The sequence below is a fragment of the Suncus etruscus genome, chromosome 16, assembly GCF_024139225.1.
Source record: "Suncus etruscus isolate mSunEtr1 chromosome 16, mSunEtr1.pri.cur, whole genome shotgun sequence".
In the NCBI taxonomy this organism is placed as follows: Eukaryota; Metazoa; Chordata; class Mammalia; order Eulipotyphla; family Soricidae; genus Suncus; species Suncus etruscus.
This window is the reverse complement of record NC_064863.1, coordinates 66,236,355-66,245,062: the sequence shown is the minus strand read 5'-3', so window position 1 is coordinate 66,245,062 and position 8,708 is coordinate 66,236,355. Positions and strand designations below refer to the sequence as shown.

The following is an 8,708-nucleotide window of genomic DNA, read 5'->3' as shown; positions in this document are numbered from 1 at the left end:
AAAGGATTATGTGAGGGTTACCAATTTGGAAGAGATGCTTTTTTTTTTTTTTTTGGTTTTTGGGCCACACCCGGCAGTGCTCAGGGGTTACTCCTGGCTGTCTGCTCAGAAATAGCTCCTGGCAGGCACGGGGGACCATATGGGACACCGGGATTCGAACCAACCACCTTTTGGTCCTGGATCGGCTGCTTGCAAGGCAAACGCCGCTGTGCTATCTCTCCGGGCCCTGGAAGAGATGCTTTAATCTCTTACCTCCCCATGGAATATAGCTTTTACTAAACAGGACATGAGAAATAACTTAGAGAAATGGTTAAATACTAAAGGAAATAAACCCTCGATTTGATTTACCAGGTCATTGTTAAGTAAAAGGGTGATTTTAGAAGTGAAAGCAGAAAGATTGATCCTCTACTTTGAAATTAAATGATTTACTCCACACAGTTTGGCACCCCCAATCATTTGAGAGAAAATAGAGAAATTTTATAAGAACCTAAAAAAGATACTGGGAAAATCATGTCAAGAAATGTTTGAGTTCTGTATCCAAAAAAGACTAGTTGGTAAGAGTGAGACAAAATAGCTTCTAAGGCAAAACTTCGGTTTAGTCCCATCTTAATGGATTAAGATTTTAAAATTAAATCTAAGTATTCTATTGATTTAAAACAAGTTTAACAGGTAATTCAAGATTATGGAAATACTTTTTACCTCACCAAAATAGACAATTAATCCCAACTGTTACAGTGAATGCAGATGATCAAATTCTTATCCTCCAGATTAAAAGGAAGAGAATAGAAACCAAATTCAGAAAAAAAATTTATTTAGGGGAAGGAACTGAAGAGAAAAAAAATCTCTGGAAACTCTTTCTATAATCTGGGATTTTATGAGAAATGGAAATAAACAAACGAAGGGTGAGGTCAAGAGAGAGGGAAAAAATAGACAATTATGTGAAAAGAATATGTGCTTGAAGAGCGAGCCCCAAATGACTTTTGGAAGAAGGCTTTCTACAATTATTCTAATTATTTTTCCTGGAGTTGTGCATATATAAAAGTTAATTTTATATAAGCATTGTAACAGGAAAGCCTTGTACTGATTATCTTTTTATAATCTCATCCATTGTACAATTGATGATCTCTTCATAAACCCATAGATTCTTCTTCATTTTCTCCTTCTCTAAGACACTATCCAGATGCAGGCATCTGATGTCCCACTGAGTTTTTCCTATCCAATGATCTCAAGATTTGCATGTCAAAGGAATGTGGTTTTCATTCCTTTAAACTGCTTCAGGGCTAGCAAATCTTTTTAAATTTTATTTTTCCCTAAAGTATATTACCAGGGTCCTTCTCAACCTTCCGATCTGAAATTTTCTACCTGAAACAAAAGAAATAAAAGTTTATGCGAAGGCCATTTGGGGAAGGGGAGTGGGAATCTCACCTGATGATATCCAGAGAGCCCTATGAGATGCTCAGACCCAGATTTAATCCCCAATGTCTTCTGAGACTGTCAGGAGCAATTTCTGAGCACAGAGCCAGGAAAAATCCCTGAGTTCTGCTGGGGGTGGCCCACAACCAAAAGCAACAAACAAACACAAAAAAGAAACAGAAAGAATAACATATTAAAGAGAAATAAAAAGAGTCTATCTTCAGTGTCTTTGAATACTTCTAGTGAGTTTTTCATGTCAGTTTTATTTTTCAGAATGTCTTTTTGGTTTCTTTTTAGATTTTCTATTTCTTCTTTTATTTATTTATTTATTTATTTATTTATTTATTTATTTATTTATTTATTTATTTATTTTGGTTTTTGGGCCACACCCGGCATGCTCAGGGGTTACTCCTGGCTGTCTGCTCAAAAACAGCTCCTGGCAGGCACGGGGGACCATATGGGACACCGGGATTCGAACCAACCACCTTTGGTCCTGGATCAGCTGCTTGCAAGGCAAACGCCGCTGTGCTATCTCTCCGGGCCCTTCTATCTCTTCTTTGGTATTTCTATTTTGCTAGAACATTTATGTCTAAAACTCAATAACTTTTTAAATTTAAATTAATTAATTTAAATTAAATATGGTTCTTAAAAATGGATTTATTTTATTAAAGAAAAAAGTGGCGTTTAAACATTTGATGTACCAAATGATGCATTTTTTAAATTTTTATTTCAAATTTTGGGTCATAACCAGCAATGCTCAGAGATCACTTCTGGTTAGGCTCTAGGGACCATACCAGGCACAAGGGTTGAATATAGGTTCACCATTATAAGATATGTGTTTTACTTGCTGTCCTATCTCTCCAGATCCCAAATGACATATTTTTATACACAGTAAAAAGACATTCTCTACAACCATCACCTCCACATCTCCTGTACAGTACTGCTTGATTCTATCTTGGCCCCTTTTGGATACTTTAAGAAGATATTTAATCAGATTAAGATAAATGGCACACACTAAATTAAGTTTTATAAAATTATACCCATGGGAATGGGCATTTAAACTACTTCTCTTCATGTTGTTTAAGTATGTAGAATGATAGATGGTGGAATAAACTTTATTTAGAATCCAGATCTTCAAAGATTGTATGTACTAAAGTGAAATCACTTGGTTGAGGATTGACAATCTTGAGCCATTAAAATGAAAAGCAAGTCAGAACTCATTTTTTAAGTTTTATTTGTTTGGAAATCTGTTATCATTATCATAAACAACTGACTGCTTTCCTTAAGGGCCACTTTCTAAACTTTCATGGGAAAAGTCTTGAAATTCTGATGTTTTGTGGCATGTGGGAATTTTTTAATTCTTTCTAAATTATAAAATATAGCATGATTAACTAGTCATCAAAGTAAAGATATCCCCTAGGTTACCATGGGGTATAGTGTAATCTATATTTAGGTCCTATATATAAAAATTGTTCTGTGTCTGTACCCTCATATATAAGCAACACTTCTTGAAAGTAGTAAAGGTGACCACATTGATTAGCTATTGGCTTATTTATGTCCTTGAGTACTTTCTAGTAATTGGAAAATACTTTTATTTTGTGCATTTTGGTACTCACCACTGCATCCCTTTTCAGTCGAGTGACATTTGGATCAATCTCAGTTTAAGTGCAGCTGAGCAAGTCTGAGTATAAAAAGAGACTTATGCAATGTCTGCAACTATAGTCTCAGCTTTAAATTCTATTTCTTGTCTCAATCTCTCCTGGGGCTCAGATTCCATGGATCTATCACAGCAGGAGCTCTAGTGGCTCCAACAAGGTGAGACCATCCAGGTTGTTATGTCCAGCAGAGATCTATAGTTACATAGATATTTATACATATATACATATCCATATATACATACATATATATACATACATATATAGTATATATATGTATGTATATACATATATGTATATATACATACATATATATACATACATATATAGTATATATGTATGTATATACATATATGTATATACATATACATATACATACATATATAGTAATATATCCATAAGTGTGGAAAAAATTGACTTCTGAGAAATAGAAGATGGGAGATAACAACTTCCATATTTTTCCACCTGGTTTCTACACTGGAGGTTTCCAGGACCCACTGACTTAGGTAGGACCTTTTCAGAGCAGTTTTTATTTCCCTGGTGATACAGAATGTGTTTTATGAGGTCATGGTCTGTTTGGTAATGCTACATATGTATTTCTTTTGCTATTTTACTTTTTTTTTCTCCTTCCCTACTTTTGCTTTCCTAAGATTGTAACCTCTAACAAATGTTTACATGTGAACTTTGCCCAAGATTCTATTTTCTATGGCTAAGCAATTTATCCTCTGTGCAATTTACACTTAAGGCTGTCCCTTACCTGCCTCTGTTAAAGCATATTCTTGCATTTTGCAATTTGAAAATAGATGGTAAAAAATGTAAGCATGCTAAATCATCATAAATGTATATTCTTGCTTATCTTCAATTCTCATATAATTAGGGAGATTATTAATGTGAGTTAACGTTTATTTTTCTAGCTTCCTTTACAGTAAGACTTCCATGTTTTTTATGTTGTTTCTTTTCTTCATGAGGACTATCAATATAAATGAGTTTCAAATTATATTGTCTTACACTGAGAAAATGTCCTAAGTTTATTAGTATTTAGGGAGCAATGAGGAAAGCAGCTACTCAGACTGGAATTTGAAATGTGAGTTCCATTTAGTATCTTCCTCGTGAGAAAACTTCTCTCCCTAATATAAAGTTTAAAAGTATATTTCAGGGGCCAGAGCAGTGGCGCAGCAGTAGGGCATTTGCCTTGCATGTGGCTAACCTAGGACGGACCTTGTTTTGATCCCCCGGCATCCCATATCGTCTCCCAAGCCAGGAGCAATTTCTGAGCCCATAGCCAAGAGTAACCCCTGAGTGTCACCGCATGTGGCCCAAAGACAAACAAAAAAATGTATATTTCAGGCGCTGGAGAGATAGTAGAACAGGTAGGAAGATTGCTTTGCATGCAGCCTATTGAGATTCAATCCCTGGCACAACATATGGTCCTCTGATCCCTCCTGGAGTGATTCCTAAGCACAGAACTAACTGAATGAGAATAAACCCTGAGTATACCAATGCATTATATTAAACTTAAGAAAATAGAATTAAGTATTATTTATAATGAATGCTAAAATACTCTCCTTTTTATTTTCCCCATTTTTTGCTGTTTCCTTTAGATTGGACTTCTACTTCCCCCTGCCAAACGAAATTATAAACAATATGAGCCAGTTTCGAGATGATATCCTGACAATGAGGAAATGTCAACAACTAGGCCTAAGAGCAAGTTGTATGACCTCACTACCTAACAATAAAATGAAATCAGAAGACACTTCATCCTTTGATCTGTGCAAAAGTCAAGATCGCTAACTACAGAAGACTGACTATGACTATGAGCAGAACTTATCCTGGGACCAATAAAAACGACCCTAATCTAGGCTTTGGCCTACGACCTGTACAACAACCAAGATCTCTAATCTCAGAGGTCTGGCTGAGACTATTGCAATTAAGCAAAACTTCTGGAAACATAATGAAAGACTCTATCCTAGGCTTCATACCAGGATGAGTGCAAAAACCAAGACTGATTAAAATTACAGAGTTGGAACAGAACTTCTAGAAATGTAAAGAAAGACCACTCTAGTCGCCATTCTATGACCTGTGCAAATATTGAGATCTCTAGTTACTGAGGCCTGATTTTATCATCCACGACTTAGCAAAAAGTTTCCAGACAGCACAAAAGAACCTAGGGTAGAGAAAAAGAGTATGTAAGAAGTCTCTAGTTATTTCCATAACAGTATGTTTCAAGGGTGAAGAAACCAACCCTTTATCTCTTAGGTCAAGGGAATTCCCTTTCTATTCTTCCCAATATTTACTGTGCCTATGCAAAAATAAAAACACAGATTAATTTTTTGTTATGTTTGTGTTGTTATTGTTGGTTTTGTGTGTGTGTGTGTATGTGTGTGCTTTGTTTTGTTTTTATTTCAGACTGTAGTTATTGTTTGGTTGTTGTCTTTATTGCTGTGGTGCTTTTGGGGTTCTTTTGTTTGATAATTTTTTGGTATAGTTTTTATGTTTTTTTTTCTTTTTCTCTTTTTTCTTAAATTGATATTTATAGCCTCCTCCCATTTCTTTCTTGTTTGATTTTTACACACACACACACCGCTATTTTTTCTTTTTCTTTTTTTTTCTTCCCTCCAAACAGAACCACATAACTTGAACCATCTTGTTCTGCCTCAAAACTTGAGGGGGAAATAATGAAGGGTACCAAGACCAAACAGGTGTATGGACATTGAGTAGAAATAAAAAATGATCATACTTGGGGCCAGGCGGTGGCGCTGGAGGTAAGGTGCCTGCCTTGCCTGCGCTAGCCTAGGACGGACCGAGGTTCTATCCCCCGGCATCCCATATGGTCCCCCAAGAAGCCAGGAGCAACTTCTGAGCGCATAGCCAGGAGTAACCCCTGAGCGTCACAGGGTGTGGCCCAAAAACAAAAAAAAAAAAAAAATGATCATACTTAAACACCAAATCCAAAACCAACGACAACAGAATTGAAGCCCAATCTACAAAAAGCTAGACACAGAGGGGACCACTTATACTAGCACCTCGGGGTCAAAGGAGGGGGATATGGGATGCATGCTGGGAACAGGGGTGGAGGGAGGACATCAGTGGTGGTGAGAATGCCCCTGATTCAATGTCACTATGTACTTAAAATATTACTGAGAAAGATTTGTAATTCACTTTGGTCAAAATAAAAATTATTTAATTAAAAATTTGTTTATTTTGGCTGCTTTTATATCAATAATTTGCCATTTTAATTCTTTCCTTTTACTTTTTTAAAGCCTACAGCACCCGGTATTCCCAGGTGGCCTCCCATCCAAGTACTAGCCAGGCCCGACTCTGCTTAGCTTCTGAGATCAGATGAGATCAGGTGCGTTCAGGGTGGTATGGCCATAGACTTTTTTTCTTTAATTTTTATAATAATTTTATTTAAGATTCACGGTTACAAAAATGTTCATAATTGAGTTTCAGTCATAGAATGTACATCACTCTTCACCAGTGCACTTTTCCCTCTACCAATGTCCCCAGTTTCCCTCCCAACCACTCACCCACCCTTGTCTGTATATGGGGCAGGCATTTGCTTATCTTTCTCTAAGGCATCTTCAAGGAGGAAACTGCACTCTCCAAACAAGTGTAAGCAGAGATAAACATATGGGAATTTATTAAGCTGAGAAGCTTCTGCACCTCAAATGAAATAGTGCCTAGGATAAAGAGCCACCCACTGAATGGGAGAAACTATTCACCCAATACCCATCAGATAAGGAGCTAATATCCAAAATATACAAGGCACTGACAGAACTTTACAATAAAAAAATCTAACTCCATCAAAAAATGAGGTGAAGAAATGAACACTTTGTCAAAGAAGAAATACAAATGGACAAAGATACATGAAGAAAATGTTCCACATCACTAATCATCAGGGAGATGCAAATCAAAACAACTATGAGGTACCATCTCACCCCACAGAGGCTGGCAGACATCAACAAAAAACAGGAACAAGCAGTGCTGGCATGAATGTGGAGAGAAAGGAACTCTGATTCACTGCTTGTGGGAATGTCATCTAGTCCAGCCTTAATGGGAAGCAATATGGAGATTCCTCAAAAAACTGGAAATTGAGCTCCCATTTGATCCAGCTATACCACTCCTAGGGATATACCCTAGGAACACAAAAATATCTTTCAAAAAACCCTTCCTCACACCTATATTCATTGCAGCACTATTTACAATAGCCAGACTCAGAAAGCAACCAAAATGCCCTTCAACAGAGGAATGGCTAAAGAACTGTGGTACATATATACATTGGTATATTATGTAGCCATCAGAAGGGATAAAGTCATGAAATTTTCCTATACATGGATGTACATGGAATCCATTATTCTAAGTGAAATAAGTCAGAGTGAGAGAGATAGACACAGAATAGTCTCACTCATATATGGGTTTTTTAAAAAAAATTAAAAATATTATTGTAATAAGGCCCAGAGATAATAGAGGTAAGGGCCAGATGGACAGGTTCACAATATGAAGTTCACCACAAAGAGTGGTGAATGCTGTTAGGGAAATAAGTAAACTAACAACTAGCATGACAATGTTAATGAATGAGAAAAGTGGAATGCCTGTCTCAAATACAGGCAGTGTTGGGGAAGTGAGAGGGGGCATTGGTGGGGGGAAGGTTGCCCTGGTGAAGGGGGAAGTTCTGTTTATGACTGAAACTCAACTGCAATCATGCTTGTAAACATAGTGCTTAAATAAAGATTTTATTAAAGAAAAAAAAGAGGGGGCTGGAGAGATAGCATGGAGGTAGGACGATTGCCTTGCATTCAGAAGGATGGTAGTTAGAATCCCAGCATGCCATATGGTCCCCTGAGCCTGCCAGGTGTGATTTCTGAGCATAGAGCCAGGAGTAATCCCTGAGCACTGCTGGGTGTGGCCCAAAAACCAAAAAAAAAAAAAAAAGAATTTCCATAATGATGTAATATTCATATGTATACATGAACATATGCACATGTGAATATATGTATGTATAATAATATATATTTAAATATAGCTCCAGTATGAAAATTTTGTGGAGTAAGATCTTTTTTCATCTGTAAAAGATAAATGAATAAAAAGGGTGAGATTTGTGCTGTAGGCGTCTTGTGTCTCAGCATTCTTTAGTGAGGACGAAATCCTTCACGAAAGGAAAGCAGGCACACGAATGGATGAATATGAAATATGAAATAATGAAACCACACACAAAGTATGTGGGGTCAACACATCTTCTGGCAAGAGTGCGACAAGTTTAATTTTTTGAGCAGGGAGATTTATAGGGGTAAAACTACCCTTAGGTGTACAGAAGAATAATTATAATCTCAAAGCAAAGTACAAAGGTGACAATACCTAAACTATGGGTGTGACTGTAAAATTTCTAAGTTACAAAGGAGAAGGTTAAGGTCAAGGCAGCCCTTTGCAACTTACTTCAAATGCAAAATCAGGATTAGGAGGAAGTAGAAAATATCTAGGAACTTGGTCTTCGCTGAGCTGGGCTCTATTGTTTTAGAGGTCAAGTAAAGAAAGGAGCCCAATCCCCTTAGGTGTGGTTTCCTTTTTCTAAGGAGATTCAATAGCCCAGGAACTGCATTCACCCTTGATACCCAGAGACTGCAGCTGCAAGGACATATTTGA

At 36.9% G+C, this 8,708-nt stretch overlaps 1 non-coding gene across 1 annotated transcript; it reads right to left on the bottom strand.

The window, feature by feature from the left end:
* Nucleotides 1-6,326: 6,326 nt before the first annotated feature.
* LOC126032667 (5S ribosomal RNA) lies at nt 6,327-6,445 on the bottom strand. The gene has a single exon (XR_007503890.1). It is a non-coding gene; the product is annotated as a 5S ribosomal RNA (ribosomal RNA).
* Between the last annotated feature and the right edge of the window lie 2,263 nt (nt 6,446-8,708).